At 42.2% G+C, this 26,379-nt stretch overlaps 1 protein-coding gene across 1 annotated transcript in view; it reads left to right on the top strand.

The window, feature by feature from the left end:
* Positions 1 to 481: 481 nt before the first annotated feature.
* LOC106544975 (ligand of Numb protein X 2) overlaps positions 482 to 26,379 on the top strand; it is a 75,096-nt gene continuing 49,198 nt past the window's right edge. Inside the window, exon 1 of the mRNA XM_087727674.1 lies at positions 482 to 652. The gene's annotated coding sequence lies outside the window, so the exon portion shown is untranslated. The remainder of the gene's footprint in view (positions 653 to 26,379) is intronic.

Below are 26,379 nucleotides of genomic sequence, written 5' to 3'. Positions count from 1 at the left end.
TGAGATGGGCAGCATATCAATTTAATAAATAAATGCAACAGTATTTCAGCTAGGAAATGGGATCTGTGAAACACTGAAGAGTGTGGAACTGTCATACAAGAAGTATTTTAGAAAAAGATTTCAGGAAAAGGGAAGGAAGGAAAAGAAAAGAAGGAAAAGGGAAGGAAGAGAATAGGGAAGGAAGAAAAAGAAAAGAAGGAAGGAAAAGGGAAGGGAGGAGATAAAGAAGAAATAAAAGAGGGAAGGGATGAAAAGGAAACAAGTGAAGGAAGGAGAAAGAAAAAGAAGGAAAAAAGGAAGAATAAAAGAGAAGGAAGGGATGAGGGAGAGGGGCGAAGGCGAGGGGGCGGAGCCAGGAGGACCCACCCAATCTCTGGCCCCGCCCATCAGGGCAACTTCAGGCGCGCCCCACAGGCCCCGCCCCCGCCGCCCTTTCTCCGCCCTCTGCTGCTTTCCAGGCGCCCATCGCCTCCTTTGCCCGCTGCCCGGAAACTCGCTGGCGGCGGCGGCGGCGGCGGCGGCAGCCACGTTGCCCGGGCCGGAGCGAGTGGGGCTTGCCTGGGCCGGCTGGCCGGGCGGCGCAACAGACGAGGAGAAGGAAGGGCAGCAGCCCCGCCGCGCGCCCTGAGGCGGCACCCCTCCCCCCTGCCAGGTGAGGAGGCTTCCCTTCAGGTAGTTAGACGCCCCGGGGGGGGGGAGAGAAATGAGACAGCGCATGCGCGGGTCAGGAAGATCGTCCGCCGGCCACGCCCCTTCCCAGCAGGTGGCGCCCCCCCGCCCCCCAGCGCCTCCTCTTTGCCTTATGCTTCTCAACTCTCTTAATTTTCTTTTCATTAAATGGAGCTTGAATCCTGGGGGGAGGAAGGTTTCCTCTCCCATCATCCTCTGTCTGCCAGGTGGGCGCCTCCTGCGAGCATCTGGTTGAACGATGTGTAATTAAGCAGGATTGCAGTCTCCCTGTTTGACTTGAGCTCCTTTGGGGGCTTCAGGTGGGCCTTCATTTTTCTCTTCAGCAAATGGTCCCCCAGCGTTTTTTCCCCAGGATTCCCCCCCCCTTTTTTAACTTTCCAGGCTCACCTTGTGGCCCCTCATCTTCAGATTAGTGAGAATCCTGTGAGTTTCTTAGCCCTGATAAAGGTTCTGGTTAAGCCTGCTGAGAGTTTAGGGGTATCCCCACTGGTTAAACCAGGATGGGGAGAAAGCTGGTTTATTTATAGTCTCCTAGGGAGTTTCTGTGGTTGAGAATGGATGGAATCTGCCTGGTCTTTGTCCAGTTCCACTATGTAATGAGGGAAGAAGAATACCTCAAATCCTGGCTTGATGTGGGTGCTTTTGTTTACCTTATGAGGAGTCTCATAACTGCTGATATTTGGAGGCCAATTACTACAGGCAGTCCTCATTTAGCAACCACAATTGGGACTGGCAACTCGGCTGTTAAGTGAAGAGGTTGCTGAGTGAAATGTAACCATGTTTATGAGCTTCCTTCAACTTTACAAACTTGCAAGGATGGTTAGTGTGAGGTTCCTTTTTCATCACTTATAACTGCAAACAGTCGCTTATACAAGATAGTCACTAAACAAGGACAGCCTGTAATTTTTAGCCTCAGTACTTACAGGGTTGCTGGGAGGGGACAATTTTTTCTGCCTTGTGGGTAAAGCAACACGCACACACACACACACACACACACACACGCTGTACAAACTATCTGTGTTGGACAAAAACGGGGTTAAATTTATTACAGCTCTACACAGTGCAGACATTAAACAGTTTAATTTCTCAAAGGGTGTTTTGGGCTATGCATAAGCTACAGTAAGAGTGCGGATTAGAGAGTCAAACTTTTAAAACCATTTTTGCCTGTATAATCAGTATGATTAAAGATTTCTGTAGGAGCCCTCCCCCCATCTACTTCAATAGCAAGCACCATTGTGACTGGGTGCATTCCTGTAGGGCAGTGGTTCCCAAACTTGGCAACTTTAAGACTTGTGGACTTCAACTCCCAGAATTCTCCAGCCAGCAGCTCTGACTGGAGAATTCTGGGAGTTGAAGTCCACAAGTCTTAAAGTTGCCAAGTTTGGGAACCACTGCTGTCGGGAGTAAGAGCAAATTGCATTCTTAAAGCTACATGTATCACCCATCTGGGACCCAATATTGACTCTTTCCCTTCCTAATGGGAGAAGCCATTTAGTTTTTGAGCCCTGGTGCCCCTTTTCCCACTTCTGTTTGTTTGTTCTTGACCTGTGGCTACCCCAAGGGCAGCAGCTGTCTCTATGTTGCTACTGCTGGGTGCTGTGTAATTGAAGTTCTAGTAAATGTATTTTGGAGCATAATTCAAGATTGCTTTTAATTTGAACTGCCACATGCTCCTATTACACCAAATAGGAACGCTTTTAAGAACTACTAATAGCTAGCTCTAGAAATACAGTAAAATATTCCTGAGCCGAACATACTAAGAGGCTTTGCCTGATATAATTGTCCACCTCTTTCCCTCCTTTTTTTGATGTGTCTAACACTTGGGTTCCCATGGAAAGGCTATATTTGGAATAACACTGTGATTCACAGTTGCCCTTTTCGTTGGTATAAATGTGGACTCTGCCCTTTTTGATTAGGTAACCACTTGTTTGTCTTCAGTTTGAAAGAGAGTTAACTGAATTTGCTTAGCTTTAAGAAGAGCTTTGAGATGAAGGGATCATTTGCTGCTTTGGAGTATTGCTCTCTTTAGAGTGTTAAATGTTTCGCCAGCCCTCTGCGTAAAACATTCAAAACGTTCTGAAATAGCATCTTTCATTTTGCAAACACTCCAGTAAGAAAGGTGCATAATGACACAGGAATGAAACAGGCATGAAAAAGATACAAGCCAGGAAGAAGTATTTCTGATAATGTTTTACTTGGGTGAGGCTAATAAAACACATCCAAATAAACATTTCATACATGGCAAAGTATGGAGCAATTTTAATACAAAACTCCATCTGGCCTATTTTTTGGTGGGATAAAATAGGGCATTTCTTATGTTTGAGTATGTTGGGGGGGGAGAATATCTGCATTTGTAATTTATAATCCAGAGCTTAGAAACATGGATTGAACAAGGGTACAATTTCAACATCTGGTGATAAAAAAAACCAACTGTAATATTCCCATAAAATGTTATTTTTAAAATTCAGATAAAGATGTTTTTGCTGCTTTAAAGAGCTCACCTTTTAAAATCCCTGGTGTTACACAGGAAATTCCTGGGTAAAGTTTGCCTTTGCAATTAGAGGCAACATAGTAGTTATAGTTCTTTACTGAAGAAAATTTAGGTAGAGCCTTAGATGGTGTGCTGATAAATTATATAAAAAGATAAATTAGAGACTGGGAAATACAAATGACTTCATAATGTTTGTATAATAATTTTGGAGGGGTATCTTTGGTAACAAAGACAGTTTTATACCATCAAAATGTTATAATTTAAATATTAACCAACCAAAGACCATAGGGTCATTTAAGGGGAGTGCTGATGCTGCTGCCTCCTTCCCATTTATGTTCTTTTCATTCCTGAGCATTCAGACAATCTTTGAGAGATCTATTACATTAGTATCATTACCTATTAAGAACTGATTAAGATCTTAAACATGGCATTTGATTTAGGAGAAACATTTAATTTCCTGCAATACAATTAACCAATAGCTGATCTTAAGTGCTCTGAAATGCAGAGCTGCCTGCTAATTTTTATAGATTCACCAATTCCTAATATTTTCTGCTAAAACTTAATGCGGTGATGTTGAGATCCATTAGTTCAGTGGGTCTCAACCCTCCTAATGCCGCAACCCTTTAATACAATTCCTCATGTTGTGGTGACCCCCAACCACAAAATTATTTTATGTTTTCCATATTTTTTTCAAAAATATGTGTTTTCCGATGGTCTTAGGTGACCCCTCTGAAAGGGTCATTCAACCCCCAAAGTCTTTGGTTGAGAACCACTGCATTAGTTTATAAGATGGGAATCTATATGATGGTGTTCAGAATCAGAAGTCTGAATTAAAGGAACATTGTATGTCCAGAATGTTCTTTTTCTTTCATTGTGCTTGATTCTTGGAGAGTGCATGGACAAGTCTGTAGTTTTCATGGCAAGGTTTTTCAGAAGTTGTTTGCCATTGCTTCTTTCCTGGGACAGAGAGAATGGCTGGCCCAAGGTCCCCAGCCAGTTTTGTGCCCATGGCAGGCCTAAAAGGAATGGTCTCATGGTTTCTAGACTGATACTTTAAGCACTACACCAAACTGGCACTCATAATAAGCCCAGAATAAATTATGCTAAATATATGAATATTTGGTCTATTGTTAGTTTTCAAGAAATACAGGTAGTCTTCAACTTACAACTACAATTGAGCCCAAAATTTATGTAGTTAAGTCAGAAATTTAAGTAAGTCTGCTCCATTTTACAACTTTTCTTGTCACATTTGTTAAGTGAATCACTGTAGTTCTTAAATTAGTAACACAGTTGTTAAGCAAATCTGGTTTCCCCATTGACTTTGCTTGTTAGAAGGTTGCAAAAGGGGATCACGTGACTCTGGGACACTGCAACCATCATAAATGTGAGTCAGTTGTCAAGCATCCAAATGTAAATCATGTCAGCATAGGGCTGCTGCCACAGTCATAAGTGTGAAAAATGGTCATAAATCACTTTCTAAAGTGCCATTGTAATGTTGAATGATCACTAAGTGAACTGTTGTAAGTCTAGGACCATGATGGCGAAGATATGGCACGCATGTCACAGGTGGCATGCGGAACCATTTGTTAGGGCACGCGAGACGTTGCCCTGTCAGGTCCAGCTGACTTCGGCCTTCTTTTGAGGCCATTTTTCGCCCTCTGGAGGGTTTGTTGAAGCCTGTGGAGCACGAAAAACCGGCCCTATGGCCAAACCGGAAGTCACCATTCCCAAATTTCCAGGTTCCCTGTAGGTCCGTTTTTCGCCCTACAGAGCTTTCAGGGAAGCTCCTGAAGCCTCCCGGGGAGAGGAACGGGGAGGGGCTGTTTTTCTCTAGGCTGGAGGACTATTTCAATTTAAAAACATCTTGTTCTAGAATGATTCTTTTTCCCCCCAATATATTTTTATTATTTTTACATTTAACAATGCAGTACCGCAAAGTCGGAGTGACTATACATTCTCATTATATACAGCTAGTCACAACTATTGATAATTAGCTTACTTTACATTATCAATCCTTCTGTCCAATCACAGTATATACAGTTTGTTCCAGTCTTGTCACCTTGTCTTATACCAGTCATAAAATCTATTCCAGACTTCAAAATATTCTGATTCCCCTTTATTTTTAAGTTCAAGAGTGAGCCTATCTGCTTCTGCACAGGCCAACACTTTTCTGATTATATCTAGCTCTGCTGGTGTGGTTTCTTTTTTCCAATATTGTGCATAAGTTATGCGCGCCACAGTTAGTACATGAATAATTAAATAAAGCATATCTTTCTTATACCCCTCTAGTATTATACCTAGGAGAAAAATTTCCGGTTTAAACAAGATTTGGTCTTCCACCATTTGTTCTAAGCATGATTGGATCATTTTCCAATATTTTTTTGCCTCATTGTACGTCCACCACATATGATAAAAAGTGCCTGGTGTTTTTTTACACTTCCAACAATTTGGGTCCAGATTTTTAAACATTTTGGAGAGCCGTGCTGGAGGAAGATGACATCTGTAGAACATCTTATAAAGGTTTTCTTTATACGCCATAGTCATTGTTAGTTTCTGATTAAGTATCCAAAGTTTTTCCCACTTTCCCGCCAATTCCACATTGTAACCAAAAATTTTTGCCCAGGTGACCATCGTTTCTTTGACATGTGTTTATGTTTATGTTGATTTTATTTATATGCCGCCCTTTTCCCCCGAAGGGGACTCAGGGCGGCTCACAACTCGACTAGGGAAGGGGGATACAAACAAGAATTTAAACGACATAAAAAACAATGTATGATTAAAACACAACAATCATACCAGTTCGAGACGGGGGCAACAGTTCTTTAGCCCCAGGCCTGTCGGAACAGCAAGGTTTTCAGGGCTTTGCGGAAGGCCTGGAGGGTGGTGAGGGTTCGAATCTCCACGGGGAGTTCGTTCCAGAGGGTCAGAGCAGCCACAGAGAAGGCTCTCCTCTGGGTAGTCGCCAGTCGACACTGGCCGGCGGATGGGATTCGGAGGAGGACTAATCTGTGGGATCTAATCGGTCTATTGGAGGTAATTGGCAGCAGGCGGTCTCTCAAGTACCCAGGTCCAATACCATGAAGGGCTTTATAAGTGACGACTAGCGCCTTGAAGCGTATCCGAAGACCAATAGGCAGCCAGTGCAGCTCGCGGAGGATAGGTGTAACGTGGGTGAACCGAGGTGCACCCACAATCACTCGCGCGGCTGCATTCTGGACAAACTGAAGTCGCCGAATGCTCTTCAAGGGCTGCCCCATGTAGAGCACGTGCTCCTCCTCTACCTTGTATTCCAACAAAAATCTATACAACACTTTAATCAGCCTGTTTTCTGTCTGTATCAAAAGTTTATCTAATATTGTGTAATCTTTGGCAATACCTTCCTTCTTCCTATCCTGTGTAAACCTTGACTGTATCTGTAAATAAGATCACCATTCTACTTGTACCCCTTGTGATGTCAATTCCAGTCTAGTTTTAATCTCCCCCTGTCTGTTCAATAACTCTTTATATGTAACTATATTTTCCATATTAATTAAATTTGGATGTATGTATGCTTCCATCGTAGATAGCCAAATGGGTGTTTTGGTGTAGTGGTTGTGTTTAATTTTGTTCCATATTAATAACAGAGACTGTCTGATATAATGTCTACTGAAATATTTATGTGCAGGTCCTTTTTCATACCAAAGGAAGGCATGCCATCCTACTTGGAGATCATGGCCTTCCAATTTGAGTAATCTTTTATTTCTCAGCATTATCCATTCTCTTAGCCATGTAAGAGTGGCCGCAGTATAATAAAGTTCCCATCTGGTACGCCAAATCCTTCTTTCTCCTCTATTTGTATTTTGTATTTGTATTTTATTAAATTTATATGCCGCCCTTTTCCCTGGGGGGACTCAGGGCGGCTCACAACTCAAGAGGGGAGGGGGGAAAAACAAACTTTAGACATATAGAACAATACAAATTTAAGAAACACAACATTCATACCATTCGGGCGGGTTACAATCTTAGTCCCAGGCCTGACGGGATAGCCAGGTTTTGAGGGCTGTGCGGAAGGTCTGGAGGGTGGTGAGGGTACGAATCTCCATGGGGAGATCGTTCCATAGGGTCGGAGCTGCCACCAAGAAGGCTCTCCTCCGCGTGGTTGCCAGTCGGCATTGACCGGCAGATGGAACTCGGAGGAGGCCTAATCGGTGAGATCTAATAGGTCGCGCGGAGGTAATCGGCAGTAGGCGGTCTCTCTAGGCTGGAGGACTATTTCAATTTAAAAACATCTTGTTCTAGAATGATTCTTATTGGTCATCTGCTTGGGTCTCTGTGCTGCACCTATTGAATATCACCTGTAACTTTGGTGAGAGTTGGAAGTTCCTTATTGACTATTATGGCATCCTCCTTATAAATCTGGTCTAAATTAATGTTAGCCCCTTCAGACGCCCATGCTGGCAAAATGGAGCTTCATATCTTTGTCTTGAAGAGTTTTACTGCCACTGAGACAAAACTATTGACCTGGATGTCATTTGGGCAGACACACTAATATATTTGTTGAGGAAGATTTTTTTCTTTCCATTCAATCCTGTCCGAATCTCAGAGACTCTTGTCTAGAGTCCCTGCAGTTTCCCTGGCAAGGTTTTTCAGGTGTGGCTTGCCATTGCTTCCTTCCTGGGGCTGAGAGAGAGAGTAGATGGCCCAAGATCCCCCGGCTGACCTCTTGCCCAAGGCAGGACTAGAAAGGGCATTGGTACTTACCTGATACACCTCTTCTCATAGTGGGAGGAGGAGTATCCAGATTGGGTTGACCTTATTCTCTCATTGATTGGATTGAGTCAGATAAGTTCTTTGGGCAATGCCCCCTGGCCACCAGGAAGACCCCAGTTATTGGCGAAGAACTCTATCCGATTTGTTGCACCATTCACTCCAGACTCTTAATTCAGTTCTTAGCTTTTATTGTTTTCAACATCAATATTTATATAACTTCATAAACCATGAACATAACTCTTAGTCATACAATCATAGGGAGGGGTTGGATACTCCTCCCCCCACTATGAGAAGAGGCGTATCAGGTAAGCACCAACACCCTTTCTCCATAGTGAGGGGGGAGGAGTATCCAGATTGGGACGTACCAAAGCCTACACATCCCTAGGGAGGGAGACCCCTGAGGCCACATGCCCCCAACTCATGCCTGGTGAGGCGTGGCCCCCGCCCTGTGGACCGCCTGCAACACCAAACTGGCTCTCATAGTAATTGTGCTAAATAAAGTGTGTATTTGGCATAGAGTGTTCAGGAGTGGGTGAGTTTTGGTAGAGACATTGGAAGGCAGAGGAGTAATGAAAAAGTGTATTTGGCTGTGGCCAGGCATTGCAATCGTGCACGGTTGCAGGGATCAGTCTTTTTAAAAGTCAGATAAACAAAAATGAAATAGGTTTTTGGGAGTTCTGTGCTGTCGCTGTAATTTTATGAATGAAGAATGTGGTTTCATAATAGAATCATAGGGATGGAAAGGGTCTCGGAAGTCTTCTATTACACATGCACACACCGACCTCAGAGGTCTGGAATGGTGTAAGACACCCCATACCATTCCAGAGAAATGCCTGTCCAATCTATTCTTGAAAACCTCCAGTGACGGAGCACCCACAACTTCTGGAGGCAAGGATTTCCACTGGTTAATTGCTCTCACTCTCAGGACATTTCTCCGTAGTTCTAGGCTTCTCACTTTTACAGTCTTCCACTCTGCTTCTTGCCCTGCCCTCGGATGCTTTGGAGGATAGGTCGACCTTCTCCATAGTGAGGGGGGAGGAGTATCCAGAGTGGGTTTGACCTTGTCCTCTCATGATTGGATGAGTCAGAGAAGCTCTTTGGGCAATGCCCTCTGGCCAGCAGGACTTCCCCATTATTCGACTCATCCACTCAAGGAAAGGTTGCACCACTCTGGACCTCAGTAATTTACAAAGGATTAAGGAAAATAAACTTGGACCCAGCGAATCCTGCCCCCCTACATCGCACACAGCCTCCTCCTGCAAGGACTGGACTGGCACAAGCCCCCTGGGGCGGCACGTTGCCCTGGCCACTGAGTGAGATGGAGTCACTCAGTGAGGACCCTTGCCGGGCAAGCAGAAGGACCGGGCATATGCTTCCTAGAGGCAGCCCATTGCCGCAGAGGCTTCTCAGGAGCAGAAGCGCTCCTCTGCTCCCCTCAGGGGTTGAGACACGAGGGTTGTTAAAATGCCCTGGAAAGCCTGCGCTGGCAGCTATCACCAGTGGACAAGGTGAGAGCCGGAAAGGCTCAGAAAGAGCTGCGGGAGGCAGGGGGAGGCAAGCAGCAGCGGCAGCCGCATGGCAAGCCTGCAAGGGCAAAAGCCATTTCCATGTGCTCCAGCAAAGAGGAGCCTTTTGAATTTGGAGCCGGGGGCCATCTTGAAACCACGTGGTCCAAGATGGCGGCACCCAGCAGCTTAGAGGAGGCAGGCAGGAGCCCAGCTCTCAGCCCTCCAGCAACACCACCACCGGAGGCTCAGAGGAGCCCTTAAAAAGGTGAGAAACCATCGCAGAGGTATTAGCCAAGGGCGGGGGAGGCAGCAAAGGGCCAAAAGGAGGCTTATCAAGGAGGTTAAAGAGGCAGGCGGTGGATCAATCCCACCCCCCCAGCCTACCTCCTAGATCAGTGGTTCCCAAACTTGGCAACTTTAAGACTTGTGGACTTCAACTCCCAGAGTTCTCCAGCCAGAAGAGCTAGCTGGAGAATTCTGGGAGTTGAAGTCCACAAGTCTTAAAGTTGCCAAGTTTGGGAACCACTGTCCTAGATGAATCACAGAGGCAGCTGCCACAAGACTGCAGGAAGAACCCTCCCCCCCCAACCTGAGAACTCCTCCCCGCCAGGGGAGGATCCCCTTCGGCTTCGGTGTTTCAGAAATCTTGCCTAACGATGTATGCAAGCCCATTTCTATCCCTTTTCTGACTGCCAAGTAACAGGAGAAGGCTTTCCCCTTAAGAACTCTCTCCTTTAAGTAGGAGAAAAGGAGGGGGCGAGAAGGCCCTCAGAAGGACCAGCCTCTCAGTAGCAAGAGCTGTGTTTTTTGTGGCTAATGCTTGCTTCCCCCTTAATAACAGTCTCCTCTAAGTAGGAGAAAGAGGGGGGGGGGGCGAGAAGGCCCTCAGAAGGACCAGCCTCTCAGTAGCAAGAGCTGTGTTTTTTGTGGCTAATGCTTGCTTCCCCCTTAATAACAGTCTCCTCTAAGTAGGAGAAAGAGGGGGGGGGGGCGAGAAGGCCCTCAGAAGGACTAGCTCCTCAGTAGCAAAAGCTGTGTTTTGTGGCTAATTCTTGAGGGCAGGGCTATGGTATTTGCCCCGCAGAGCCATTTGGGAAGAAGGGAGAGGAGAGGCCCCACGTGGCCCAAGCCGGCAGCCCCCTGCAGCCTGGAAAAACACAGAGGGGGGAGGAGTAATCAGCCCGGCTGCTAAAGGCTGCAGCCCCCAGGGAAGGACAGAAGAACCTCCAATCAGGTTAGAGATTACCCCCCTCCCCCAAGGCCTTCCAAGGGTGGGGGTGACTAGGCAAAGAGCAAATGCAATGCAATACAATACTATGCAATACAATAGTAGAGTGGGAAGAGACCTTGCAGGTCTTCTAGTCCACCCCCCCTGCCTAGGCAGGAAATCCTATACCATTTCAGAAAAATAGCTATCCAACAGCTGCTTAAAAACTTCCACTGTTGGGGCATTCACAACATCTGGAGGCAGGTTGTTCCACTGATTAATTGTTCTAACTGTCAGGAAATTTCTCCTCAGTTCTAAGTTGCTTCTCTTCTTGATTAGTTTCCACCCATTGCTTCTTGTTCTGCACTCAGGTGCCTTGGAGGATAATCGGGCTGCCTCTTCTCTGTGGCAACCCCTGAGATATTGGAACACTGCTATCACGTTTCCCCTAGTCCTTCCTTTCAGTAAACTAGACCTACCCAATTCCTGCAACCGTTCTTCATAGGCTTTAGCCTCCAGTCCCCTGATCCCCTCTGTTGCTCTTCTCTGCACTCTCCCTAGAGTCTCCACATCCTTTCTACATCATGGTGACCAAACTGAATGCAGAATTCCAATGGCCAGACAGGCGGGGGGGGGAACGGAATGAACGAGTGGCCAGGCAGGCTAGGAAGCGGAATGCAGGCAGGGGGGGAAACGGAATGAACGAGTGGCCAGGCAGGCTAGGAAACGGAATGCAGGCAGGGGGGGAAACGAAATGAACGAGTGGCCAGGCAGGCTAGGAAACGGAATGCAGGCGGGGGGGGGGGGGGAAATGTTGCAAAAAAAACGTGCGGCTTATAACCCGGTGCACTTTATATATGAAAAAAGTTTGAAAAATTAACGTTAACTGATACTGCGGCTTATAATCCGGTGCGCCTTATGGTCGTGAAAATACGGTACTATAGTTGAGCCAGGTGCCACCTATTCTACACCTGTGCATTTGATTTTTCTTAGTGCAAGACCTTACTTTTCTCACCACTGAACTGCATCTAAAACTACTGTTAATTTCAAAAGAGAAGCTTCTTCTTCTTATCATTCTGTTTCTGGAATGAATTGTTCATGATATGATATGCTAATAAGTGTCTGACTATCTCTTCTGAATAATATTTCCAAATTATATATTAGATAATAGGATTTGTTGCTATGCCACCTTTGAGGAATGATTGAATATGGGAAAGTGCATCACTGTTTGGCTAGACGCTCTGATTAATATTTCCAAATTCTGTTGGATAAGGAATTTTTCTTGCCAAGTAAATTTCAGGGAATATTAATGACGAAGAAGGGCAAAGAATATAACTGTGATTAGTATTGTGTGGACAGTTTGCCATTTCCAACAATCTCTTTCATGTCTCAGGCTGCTAAAAACATTATATGTGGCATGATTGGGCTAGAAAGAAAGAAAAAAAACAGCCAAACTAGAAATGTAGCTGTAGGCATTGTACTTCGCTAATACTTCTTAAGATAGAATAATTATTTAGGATTAACTCTTGTAAAAGCAACTAAACTGTAATTTTCTGATAAGTTTGAATGATGTGTCTATTGAAATGGCCTTTTAAAGAAAATTGTTGGTAGACACTCAGTCTCAACCCTGTATTTGCTGTTTAGAAGCTAAACATTTTATTGCTAAATCTTTTCAGTGAATGTGCTAAATCCCTTCTCATTTTCTTTTGTTTAGGGATTTTGTGTTTTAATTGCTGCAGACAGACATGATTTGTTCAGTTTTGGTCCTTAAAATGGCATGTCAAGTTCTTTTCTGTCTTCTCTGAAAAGAAAAACATAGAGCAAAGTGTGATGAATTGTGTCTAGATTTCAGTGTTTAAGAGTGAAGGAATATATTATCATGAAGATAACATAGAATGAGAGTAGAAAATATTATCTATAGCCACTGAAATTAATAGTCATTTTGCAAAAAATCCATTTCCAGAGTAAACAAAACTGATAAATCAATTAAGAGGAATTAAAATATGTGGGCATTTTATTTGTATATAAAAGTTTATTTGATTCACTTTCTTTGGATCCTATTCCAGTTTGATGACATTTGCAAAAGATTCTTAAAAACAATATTTATATTAAAACCTAATGATACTAACCCCCAAACAGTTGGAGCATCACTTGAACACTGTTGGCATTGACAAATTCACCATCAGTCACTTGCAAAAGGCAGCTTTATTTGGAATAGCTTACATCTTTAACACTAACAACATGAAAAACATTTGCCATCCCAGGCTCTTGGGAAGGACTTGATAGGTGGATGAAAATGCCAAATCCAGTCCAAATATCTGTGTGACAAACCATAATTATAAAACAAGTTCAACGAGAAGAAAAAGAATGTAACAGTTCTGGAAAGAACAGCATCCAGAATCAGAAAGACCAGAACAGAGGCTAGCAGATCGGTGTTGATGTATATTGTCAAATAAAGTATTAACTTAGTAGAACTGCAGAGATACAAAGATACTGCAAAGAAATCAAAGCCTTGCCAGAAGAAACTCAGATTGTAGAGGCAAACCAGGGGGAATCGGCAGCAGAGGAAGCCAGCATACTTATTGAATTCTTTTAATTCCCAAACCAAGCATCTCCTCTGCCTTCTCAGAAAAAAACAAGACTTCTAAAGAAGTAAAAGAAGTGAAACAAAGAATGGCTGAGTACTGAGGACAGCACAAAAGTAATTGAATAAGGTTGCTTGCTTTGAAGAAACAGCTAGCACAAGCATTGAAAGATGCCAATATTTATTTATTTATTATTATTAATTAGACTTATATACCGCTTCATAGGGCTTTCAGCCCTCTCTAAGCGGTTTACAGATTTTTTAGCAAATTGAGTCAGCAACTTGCCCCCACAGTCTGGGTCCTCATTTCACCCACCTCGGAAGGATGGAAGGCTGAGTCGACCTTGAGCCGGTGAGATTTGAACCGCTGAACTGCAGATCACAGTCAGCTGAAGTGGCCTGCAGTACTACACCCTAACCACTGCGCCACCTCGGCTCTATAAATACTGTAATAATACAAATAATAATAATACTGTAATATCAAATATAAACACTAGCTCACTTCAAGAAACAAACTAAATTACAGCATGGCTACAGTTATATCTGAATATCTGGGATGCAAAATCAACAAAGAAGGAAAAAAGTCAAACAGAGCCTCACCAAAATAGACAATTTGATTGGGAAATAAGATCAGCATGCTAAGATCAAATGCAAGCAAGCTAGAACAGATGAATAAAAGAAGCTGAAGAACAAGAAGACCAAAGAATACCTGATTATTATTTCCAGAGCTTTCTTAAATATTGAAGTAGCAAATAATAGCTATAGCCAAGATCATCAGCAACTATAAAGCTCAAATTGCCCATTGGTAGAATCACCAATTTTAGTTAAATCAGTAATGTTTCCACCACTTTACCATCTATGAAGAGACTACAATGAATCAGTCAATACCTGATAAAAAGAAACAATCCAAAGAAATACAGCAAAAATGTAGCTTGGATACAGTAGACAACAATAAAATAAAATTGTGAAGAGAAACAACTTGGAATAAGAGCAGAAATGGTGGATAAAAGGTAAGAAAGATCAAGAATTAGTCAGTGCCAGGTGAAGATGAACTGCATGGTTTTTTGTTGAAACATCTGACTCTGGTCTACACCCACTCATTGCCAAGCAGCTTAACAACATACTGCAAGCAGATGTAATTGAAGATTGGTTAACACCTGGCAAAACCTACCTGATAATGAAATTATTTTAAAAGGGGCGGGGGTGGGGCACACCATGCAATTACAGATCAATTACCTTGCAATTTCACACTGAAGTCAAGAAGAAGGTTAGAAGTGAATATATTGTGAGAGTGATGAGAGAGATTTTAAAGTCTAAACTCAGTGAAGGAAATATCATTAAGACGATTAATACCCAGGCAATTCTAGTCATTAGATACTGGAATAATGGACTGAAGTCAAGCAGAACGAAAAGCCCTGGATAGGAAAACCAGAAAAAATAATGACAATGAATCATGCCCTTCATCCTTCAAGCAATGTTGACAGACTCTACTTACCTAGGAAAATAGGTGGCCCTGGGATGTTTCAAATACACCAGACAGCTGAAGAAGAACAAAACGCTTTGGGAGAATATCGGGAGGCCGTGAAGAAGATGCGCTGTAGCTAATGGACCATGAAGGCCACAGTGGCCTACAAAAAAGACCAAATGAAAAATAGAAAAGAGTGCAAAGTACAGGTAGTCCTCGACTTACGATCACAATTGAGCCCAGAACTTATGTTGCTGAGAAATTTGTTAGGTGAGTTTGCCCCATTTCACAATGTTTCCCACCACAGTTTTAAGTGAACCACTGTGGTTGTTAAATTAGTAACATGTTGGATCCGGGGGGCGGAGCCTGTTGCCGAGGAGGGCTCAACCTGTGTGCTAGGGTCTATTCGTAATCCACAGCCTTTCTCTTTTTTTTGGCTGTGGACAGAGATTAGACCCAGCGTGAGCGGAGCTTTTATCTCCAGCCAGTTCTTCTCAGCTGCCTTTTTTTGCAGCCCCAGACAGGCGAGCCCCCCCCCCCCCAGGACAAAGCAAAGTTGTTTCAAGCCAGGACTAATACGGGCGGGTCCCACTCCTGTGAGATTTATGCTTTTATTACTATCTTAAATACCAGCAACATTTGTCTTAGAGGCTTCTTTGTTTAAACGGACTTCAAAATGGCGATTTCTCTCCGTTGGTGACTGATAGGCGATGTACTTAGCCGGTTTTACCTTCCTGCAGACCGCTCCTTAACAAAATAAACTCTTTTTTTTTGGAAACAGAGGGGAGCGAAAGCGCTGTTTATTTGTTTATTTATTATGGCACCCAGGTCAAAATCGAAGCGTCTCTCTACAAATGTGCCTAAAGAATCTAAAGAATTTATACTGGAATCGCAGCCCTTGTCTCCTACGCCCTCTACTGGAGAATTTTTAACACAGGAATTTTTCTTTCAAATGCTTAATGATTTTAAACAAGAAATCAAGGAATTTGTATTGGAGCTATATGATGATTTAAAGTCTAAAATTGACCAAATGAAGGCGAATACGTTTGCAGCCGTGTCTGCCCTGTCAGATTATTCTGCTGAAATAGAGAATAAATTGGAAAGCTTGGAGGAGGCTAATTTTAATTTGACTACTAATATTCAAATATTACAACAAAAAATTAGAGACACTGAAGAACAGCTCGTGATGATAAATTTTAATAGGAAGGCATTTGCAATGAGAGTCAGAGGACTCCGCGAAAAGGAGTGAGAGAATCTGAAACAGACCTTTGTTGAAGCCTTCAGCCATGCGGTGGGAAGCCCGGGACTTAACTTTGATTGGCAGATTCGGAAAATCTATCGCCAGAACTCGTTGGTAGCGGAACAGCGACAGCTCCTGAGGGACATAATTATATATTTCTCCACAAAAGAATCTAGAAACGCGATTATGCAAAAGTTTCATAATAACAGTCTGCGAGTTGATGACCAGGACTTGATTGTCTTCAAAGAAATACCTTTCCAGATGTTGAGAGCAAGAAGAGACTATGCTTTTTTAACTAAAGAGCTTAGAAATCAACAGATTCAATATAGATGGGAGGCCCCAGCCGGCATTACGGTCACATTTGAGAATCAAAGACTTCGTCTTAACTCTGTTTCGGAGGCTCGAGATTTCTATTACAAGACTTTGAAGGCGGGACTTCCTGATTCACTTGGAAAAGAGGAGAGACAAGCTGAAGAAGGCAAGCGGCAGGCCGCGTGGCTGCAAGATGGAGGGGGTAGCCTTTCCTCCCTCGTAGAAGTAGAAAAGCGGAGATCGAGGATTTAGACATTTTAAAATATTTGCCAAAGTTGTGGACTGAATGGGGGTTTGCGACCTCTCTCCGGTAGAAAAAGCGGAACTTATTGGTGGGGTGATATTGATTGTATATATGTAAAATGAATGCGGAATGATTTATGTTGTTTAAATTCTGTTAGAAGGGATTACTTTAAAACAGAAGGTTAACCGACTCTTGTTGAAAGTATTATTTGAATATGTGGAATGATCCATGCTATTTAATTCTTATTAGAAGGGAAAGTTGGGTGAAATTACTTTGAGCTAGATCTTAAACTAATGTCTGCATAAATTTGATAGTGGTAAATATCAGACAAGCAAGGGATGAGGGTAAAATGCATGCGGAATGATTTACGTTGTTTAAATCCTATTAGAAGAGAAAGCCGGTTGGGATTATCTTAAGATAGAATGTAAACTGATTTTTGTGTAAAGTAATATTTGATCCACGCTGCTTAAACTTTACTAAGAAGGGAAAGTTTGGTTAGATTATTTTGAATTATTGTTTGAAAATAAGGTTAAGAAAGATTATTTACGCTGTTTAAATTCTATTAGAAGGGAAAGTTTGATTATTCTTCTGTAAAGTAATATTTGAATATGTGGCATGATCCACGTTGCTTAAATTTTACCGGAAGGGATTATTTTTGAGCTAGACTGTATATTGATGCCTACACAAATTTGTATAAATGTTTATCTGAATACAAGGTTAAGGAAGAGGAACGGGAGAGTCTACAGGAGGTTGGGGTAAATAACAAAGAAGTAAGAGACGAGAATAAAATTTAGATAGAATGACTTACACTATTTAAGCATAGATAAAGATGGGGGGGCTGAGCTCAACACAAAGAGTTCTTTTTCTTTTTTTTTCCTTTTTCTTTTTTCTCTTTTCTTTTCTTTTTTCTTTTCTTTCTTTTTTCTTGTTTTTCTTTCCTTTAATATATTACTTTTATTTTTAATCTATACGTACACAAGATACTTTAGACAGAAGGCAGTGCCAGGTGTGGGCCCTGGGAAGTCGGGAGGATTAGGGATGGGGATTTATGGGGGGTGGGTGGGTGGGTGTTAACATAGTCTCAATAAGAACAAGAATGTACTTATATACGGTTGGTTTTTTTTTCTTTTTCTTTTTTTTTTCTTTCTCTTTTCTTTCTTTATATTTTTTTTCCTTGGTTTACTTTACTTTTTATCAGATTAAACAACACTTGAATAAAGGCATACACCAAGGAGGGAGGTAGAGGGAAAGAAGAGGGAGGAGTAAGGAAGGAGTAAGGGGAATGTAAGGAGGGCGTGTTGGGAGTAAGGGGAGAAGGAAGGTTTGAGGGGAAAGGGAAGTAGGAGGGGAGTGTTAGAGGGAGAAAGGAAAGTTGGAGGGGGTAGATGGGGTGTATGGAGGATGGAAGTGTCAGGTGGGGTTGTGAATGATGAGTTGTGTTTTCTTTTTTTTTTCTTTTTTTTCTTTTTTATCTTTTTCTTTTCTTATAGCAAATACCCTGTATATAAGTGATTGCAAAATGGAATGTGAAAATGAATAAAATATATTTTATAAAAAAAAAATTAGTAACATGTTATTAAGTGAATCCAGCTTCCCAATTGACTTTGGTTGTCAGAAGGTCCCAAAATATGATCCCATGGCCCTGGCACACTTACAACTGTCATAAATATGAACCAGTTGTCAAGCATCTGAATGTAAATCATGACCATAGGGATACTGCAACTGTCATAAATTTGAAAAATGGTCATAAGTCACTTTTTTCAGTGCTGTCATAACTTCAAATGATCACTAAATGAACTGTTGTAACTTGAGGACTACCTGTATTACAAAGTATACAAAAAACCTAGCAGGTAAAGCAGATAACAAGAAGACCTGGCAATGGCCAAAAACAGTAAAGTTGAATGAAGAGGCAGCTAATTCTGGCTGCAGAAGCCAAACCTTCAGATCAAATGCACACAAAGCTAGAATTGAGAAGACAGCAACAGACAGCAAATGCTGCCACTGCAAAGAAGCTGAAGAAGATGTGGACCACCTAGTTAGCTGCTGCAAGAAGATCACACAGACTGATTACAAACAACGGCATGACAAAGTAGCAACAATGGTGGATTGGGAGATTCGCAAGAAAGTCTGCAAGCAAGAACTGGTGGAACCCCAAAGTAGAAAAAGTAATAGAAAATGAAGAAACTAATGTGCCCTGAGACTTATCTGCCCCTTAACACCCCAATCATTACAATTGTTGAGAAGAAAGTCTGGATAGTGGATGTTGCAGTACTTGGAGATAGCAGAATAAGAGAAAGAACTGGAAAAAAAATCACAAAATACAAAGAGCTGCATATAAAAGTAGAATGATTGTGGCAAAAGAGAACAAAAGTAATACCAACAGTGCGGTAGTAGGTTCCTACTGGTTTGGACCGGTTTAGGCGAACCGGTAGTGGTTTGGCGGCCTGGCTCGCTGGAACCGGCAGGGAACCAGGTCTGCCACACCTCTGAACCGGTTCTCCCAGCGGCACCATAAGTGTCACCAACATGTTTTTGGCTTCTGTGCATGCCCAGAAACATTTTTATAGTACTGTGCATGCACACACACTGTGTAACCACAAGCAAACTGGCAGTAGCGGCTGAGTCAACCTTGAGCTGGTCAGAAGCGAACTACCAGCAGTCAGCAGAAGTAGCCTGCAATACTGCATTCTAACGACTGCGCCACCACCACTGCTCATACAACAATTGTCAACCACATCTGCCTATCCCAGGGCCTTGGAAAGAACAGCTCAATAAAAATACCAAATTCAGTCTAAACATCTGACTAACTTGGTGACCAATCATAATACTACAGCTAAACAGCACGAAGTAGCACAGAATACTAAAACTAGAAATTTGAAAGCCTGTTTTGTTAAAATAGTTTTTAACCTGGTTTTGCACATACCATTGCTAGCTAACTCTCCTTATATTTTGTGTTGCGTTGTATTTCATAATTAAAGAATCACAACAGCATTCTGATAATTAATAAGGACTCTTTCTCACTTCAGAAGATGACACCATAGAAAATAGCTATTTTCTATAGAAGAAAATTTAAAGAATTTAAAACTCAAGCAGGTTTCGACAAGTAGGAATAAGCCTTTCAGGGTGACCAGAGACTTAAAAGTAAGATCTGGTATTTTGAATTGTGAGTAAAAATGAAGTTTTTCAACTCTTTGTTAGATGTGCCTTTGAAATCTTGTCCAAGCATAAATTTAACTGTTTTCATGCCAACTAATACTTTCAAGCTGTCTTGTTTGAATTTTAAGCAATTAGAGAGTCACCTTTAGAATGTACTTGAGCTTCTTTGATACTAAGGTATTATTCACAAAACAGATTTTGTTTTATAATTATGTTTTCCCCCAACCATGTGTAATGTGAAATCAAACCGGAGGAAAAAAGGAGTTGGAGTATGGTGTCAAATTTTGTAAGCCAAATTTATTGGGAGATGTACTCAAATTTTTAGAGCCGTATTCTTAAAGCCCTACAGCTAGATTTTCTTCCTTGTCTCATCTACTATTTAAAGTGAAAGTATTTTATCCCATCTTTTCTGCATACAGCTGGATTTCTAATGTGTGTAGTTATGAAAAACCTAAGGGACTGGCTTGGACAAAACTCAGCAGCACTTTTTCATGCGGCTATTGACAAAAATAGGATTGCCAACATGATCGCCAACGTCCGGTGATGTATATAGCACAAGAAGAAGAAGCAGAAGTAGTTATGACAGTGGTAGAATGCATCACAGCCCTACAGATTTTATTAACATTCTTCTTAGGTTGATTCACAGTAGATTCACCAGGTCAAAAGCTCATTTTAGGGCTGAAGATCCTTTTCCATCTTTGGAACACAATGTGGTACATCCAACTTACTTTCTAGTCTTACGAGAGCTCTTTTCCCTTTATATTTTGCTAAGAGTATTGGACAAGATGTTGATGGCCATTTCGACCTCATAGTAACAATACAGTCTTTGTTTTGTGACCATTCAAAGTTACAACAGTGCTGAATGAGGGAACTTGTGACTGATCCTCATGGTTGTAGCCTTTGCAGCATCCCTGCAGTCACGTGATCATGATTTGGAGGCTTAGCAGCTGGCTCACAATTACAATGGTTGCATCTCCCTGTGTCACTTGATCACCATTTGCAACCTTCATTGCCAGCTTCCAACAAGCAAAGCAATGGGGAAGCCAGCAGGAAGTTGTGAATCACAATCGTGATCGCAGGAGGCTGAAACCCTGCTGGATTTGCCTAATTATCACACCTGGAACTGCCAGACGTGCCATTTTAAGTTGGCACAGTCACACTTAGCAATGGACGTACTGGTCCCACAATTGAGTGCAGAATTTCTGTTGCTAAGCAAAACAGTTGAGTAATTTTACAACCTTTTTTCCCTGGTTAAGCAAACCATTACAGTTGTTAAGTGAATCACACACTCATTCAGTAAATCCAGCCTCCCCTGTTCACTTTGCTTGTTAGAAGCCAGTTAGGAGAGTCACAGATGGCAGTCACAAGACACCTGGATGCTGTAATGGTTATAAGTGTGAAAAAGTCATAAGCCACTTTTTTCAGTGCCATTGTAATTTCAAATTGTCACTAAACAAGTGTTGTAAATTGAGGACTAACTGTATAACAAGTGTAGAAGGGCATAACAAGTATGGAGACAGGACACAAAGTAGGAAAACACGGCGCATCCTAAAGGTGAATTCAGAAAGTGGTTTTGGCAGTAAGATCTCTTGGTCATTTGGAGACCTTTGGCACAAATTCAGTGCACACAGCAGTGTTTTCTGTTTGAATTCTTGGATGAAAATGATCAATTGCATAATAGCATAAATGCATAAAAGATATTTCTGTAAAATAAGAGAAACCTGTACTTCCTTTTCTTTTGATTGAACCTCACAATGTAAACTCTTGAGTCCATCATTTGTTCCAGTTCCATGTTCAGCCCTGTCACCACTTCAGTTCACTGTTATCAAGGTGAAGAGACAATTGAATATTTGGGTGAGGGACCCTTCGTGCTCTCTGAGCTTGCTTATTTTCTTGCAGACATTTCATTACCCTAACTAGGTAACATCATCAGTGCTAGTAAGGAATTGTCAGTTTATATTCTGATTTCTTGCCTGTCTGTGTGGGTTGGGGCGATCTTAGAGATTCTTCGCTTGGGCTGTTTATATCAAGAATATCTCAGAAACTACAAATAGACTACTACAACCACATGGAATCAGAATAGTGCACAAGGCAATTAAAGCCTTTCAAAACATCTTAAGCAAACCAAAAGTCCCAGCAAGAAAAAACAGGACTCATCTACAACATACAACGTACAACTGCAACAACCACTATGTTGGACAAACAAGCAGAAGAAGACTGGCAAAGCATATCCATGAACACCCAACTGGCAGAAGTCATGATGAAAATTCTTTAATTTCACAACATATAAACAGATTTAACCATAGTTTCAGTTGGGAAAATGTGACCATCCTAGACCAGGCCAAAACCAAAAATGCCCAGAAATTTCTGGAAGCCTGGCCCTTTGACAAATTAACAACATCTACAGACTATGCAAAAGAGACAATCAGCCAGCCCAAAGGAGAACAAAGAGACTCCAGCATTTCTCTACCAGTAATCAACACTCAGATTAGCATTGATTAATTCCAAGGTCAATGTTAGACTAACAATCAAGTAAGCAACACCCCAATCAAACTGCCATGAGCCATCAGTAAAAGGCCCAACCAAAAATCCCTAAGACTGCCCCGACCCACACAGACAGGCAAGCTACCAGAATTTAAAAGACAGCCAGCAGCACTCCTTACTGGAACTGATGATGTTACCTAGTTGGGTAATGAAGCGTCTGCAAGAAAACAAAGCTCAGAAAACACCTAGGACCCTTCATTTCAACCCCGAGCTACAAATACTCTCCTTCAGTTCATTTGGTGTGTTCCTATAATTCTTAAATAGAAATACAGTTCTTAAACTAAATTTTGTAAATAGGAAAAATTTCAAATCAACAAGTAGGCTAGAAATAAGCCACCTAATAAATCCTATTTGATTGAAAGTAAGATTATGGCTTTTCTCCTTTCAAGGAAGTCTCTCCTTTATACATTTGTGCCTGGATCCTTTGGCATCTTGGGGCATTTGGGGTGACTTAGTGTGCATTGACGGTTTATACAAAATGTATTAAAACTTCTTTGATGTTTCATTAGCTTTCTGTGAACTCAGGCAAACAGCAAACAGCAATTTGCTTTACAAGCATCACTTGGTATCCTGACAAAATTGATGGCTGTGGGCAGATTCTTGTCCAGAATGCATCCCAGTTTTGATTTTTGCCATCTTGAGATAGAGCTAATAAAAGCTGCTCTACAAAATGTCCAAGCGTGGAGTATTGAATTACAGAGAGTCCTCAACTTATGACTGGTTGCTTAGCAACCTTCTGAAATTATAACACACCCCCAAAAGTAAGTTATGACCTAGTTTTGAAGTTCTGATGTCAGCCACCCATCCCGTGATCATGTGCCGGCATTTTTGGTGCTTGGTATCCAGCCCTCATTGACGGCCAATTGTAGCCCTCTGTAGCCACGTGACCATGATTTATGAAACCAGCATTTACTTCTGGTTTATGGCGATATAGTACAGAGCCCTGTAGTGAGCAATGGGTTCTCTTCACAACTGCCATATTCGCTTAATGACTGCCACAAAACAGGTCGTAAAATTGTGCTCAGTCATGTGATGATCTGCTTTATCATGACTTATGACCGTAATTGCAGGGCTCAGTTGTGGTCCTAACTCGAGGACTATCCGTAGGACCAGTGCTTTGATTCTCTCTTGTGTAGAGAATCTTTCTCTGTGTCAAATATTGCTAACTATTCTCTTGCCCTACATTCTATTATTTTTGTATTCCTCCCACACTGTGCCAGTAAATATAAGCTGCTTTGTTTGAATTCTTCCTCTTGAACTTTTTCTAAACTTCTATTGCAGCTGCTTTCCTGTGTAACCTGATGCACAAAATACCTATCAAGATCCTTACAGCAGATAAATTTAGGTGGCTGAACAGAAATGTATAGGCTTTAAGCACTGGAAAGAGAGTTATCTATAACTTAGTGCTTAGGTTTAATTATTCAGAAAAGTAAATTGTTTATAAATTTGAGGCAAGGGAAATTATTTTCCAGCTAAGGAGGCCATGAATGAAAAAGTTCAGCACTCAAACTTCCTACACCTTTATAGTGTTTGATAATTCTAATATTTACATAATCATATCTGTGTTGTGTTTTTGCATTATTATTTCTTAGAATATTGTTGCATTGCATTGGTTATCTCTCTGATACTGTTTCGTGATAATTGAAATGGTGAAACTCATTGTCTCAAAAGAGCTTCCATAGGTTTATTAGGATACAAGACATGCCCTTATACTGTGAGTGCTTTAATACATGCACACCAGGGGTGGGTTCCTGCCGGTTCGCGCCGGTTCTTGCGATCCGGTTCGTCAGTGAACCCGGAAGTAATTAACTTCCGGGTTCCTAGCTCCTAGCCCCTGTCGCTGGGTGCCTGCAGGGTTTTTCTTTTTAAAAAACGCCTCTCCGGATGATCTTGAAAACCTGCAAGGTTGCTTTGGAAGGGGACATATGGGCAGCATTTCCCCCTGCCCCCCTCCCTGGGAGCCTGCAGTTTTAAAGCAAGCCTTTGCACAGTAAAGAAAATCCCACGAGCGAGAGAAGTTTTTACTTGCTTTTACTGTGAAGTTGCGGAAGCTTCCAAGGCTAAAGGCAAGCAGAAATGGGTGGAGGAATCCCTCGCAGGTTTTCAAGATCGTTTGCAGAGAGGTGTTTTTTAAAAAGAAAATCCTGAAAAGGATTTGGAGAGATTGGCAATTGGTCTTTGGTGGGGGGGAATCCCCAAAACAAGGAGCATAGCCCATTCTCCCTCCCAAGAAGAACGTTTTCTTTTTTAAAAACCCTCTGCAGAAGCTTCTCTGTGGAAGCTTCCAAGGCTAAAGGCAAGCAGAAATGGGTGGGGGAATCCCTCGCAGGTTTTCAAGATCGTTTGCAGAGAGGTGTATTTTAAAAAGAAAATCCTGAAAAGGATTTGGAGAGATTGGCAATTGGTCTTTGGTTGGGGGGGGGAATCCCCAAAACAAGGAGCATAGCCCATTCTCCCTCCCAAGAAGAACGTTTTCTTTTTAAAAAACCCTCTGCAGAAGCTTCTCTGTGGAAGCTTCCAAGGCTAAAGGCAAGCAGAAATGGGTGGGGGAATCCCTCGCAGGTTTTCAAGATCGTCTGCAGAGGCATTTTAAAAAAGAAAACGGTCTTCTTGGGAGGGGAAAGAAGAAATGTTATTCCTTTTTGCAAATGTTTTATTTGTGATGCAATATGTTGCTTTTAAGTGTTTAGACCAGGTTTATGTGTCTCAAAGTGGCTGCTTTTCTATGGGCAGGCCAGGTTTGTTGCAAGGCAGTGTGTTTCACCCTCCTTGTTTAGGTAATTCTGAGGTGGTTGATGGTTCTGTGAGTGCCTGTCCTTTATAATTTTCCACATTGCCTTGATGGTTTTTATTCCAGTGACTTTGTCTTTCCTGTTCTAAGACTTAGGGGAAAAAAACTTGTTTCATTGGCAGTCTTTTTTTTGGGGGGGGGGGGGGATTTTATTTTTTTGGTTTTTTCCTAGCACTGTCATAGTTTGTGGGGGTGGGTGTGGGTGGGTGTGTAATGTCCCGCAGTTATCTATGCATTAATAATGATCTAGTAATATTAATAATATCTAGTAATTAGTAATATCTAGTAATAACATCATCTTGGCCACTCCCACCAGGTCACATGGGTGGCAAGCCACTCCCATCCGGTCACATGGGCAGCAAGCCACTCCCACAAAGGAGGCCACGCCCACAGAGTAGGTTCGAACAATTTTTGAAACCCACCCCTGATGCACACATACATATATAATGATAATGAAGTTACATTAATGAAGTTGTTGCCATCTTTACAAACCTGTGAAAGGCTGCTCAGGGTCTTCAGAATATGGACGGCTGATTGACAGGGCTGGGAGAGACGATGGCACTGGGAGCTTTGAGCTCAGTGGCAGAAAAATGGCAGTGGATCCCATGCTGCACAAAAGCTGGTTCAGAGTTATAGACAAGAAGCAACTCAGGTAGTCCTCGACTTACAACTATAGACAAGGAAACCGTTTCAGGAGTGAGATCATGCCATTGCAAATCCCTCTTAAGAAATTCCAGATTTTCTTTCATTGTGCACCTTTTGTTATGCCTAACAGGAAGTCCTCAAGTTACAACCATTCATTAACCATTTATTTGAAATTACAGTGGCACTGAAGAAAGACAGCTGTTGCACACACTTAAGACCATTGCAACATCCCCACGGTCACAGGATCCCGTTATCGAATTTCAGGCACATGACAATCCATATACACTTACAATGCGGCCCAGAGTCTCTTGTGATGGCCATTTGCAACCTTCCCAGCTGGTTTCTGACAAGCAAAATCAGTAGGGGAAGGCAGATTCTGTACACTGTTGCACAATTCACTTAACAATTGCAGGAATTTGCTTTTTCAAAAGGCAACTGGAATTTGTTTTTTTTTGCTCAAGGAAGACATTTCGCTTCTCATCCAAGAAGCTTCTTCAGTTCTGGCTGAATGATTGATTCAGTCTGACTGACTGATTCATTTGGAACTGAAAGAAGCTTCTTGGATGGGAAGTAAAATGTCTTCTTGGAGGAAAAAAAACAAATTCCAGTTGCCTTTTGAAAAAGCTCCTTTGAGATGAGCAATATGGTCCGATGGCGCCGTGTAGCCCTGACGAGGTCTCTTCTGAGACGCTCCTGTCCCAAGATTGTGTTACAGTTTGGACAGCGTAGGGGGAGAGCTGCCGAGCGTGGGTA

This window comes from Thamnophis sirtalis, unplaced genomic scaffold (assembly GCF_051295495.1).
Source record: "Thamnophis sirtalis isolate CommonGarterSnake01/CBP01778 unplaced genomic scaffold, rThaSir2_p1.2 scaffold_13, whole genome shotgun sequence".
NCBI classification, from domain to species: domain Eukaryota; kingdom Metazoa; phylum Chordata; class Lepidosauria; order Squamata; family Natricidae; genus Thamnophis; species Thamnophis sirtalis.
Note: the sequence above shows the minus strand (reverse complement) of the source record. Positions and strands in the feature narration are given on the sequence as shown.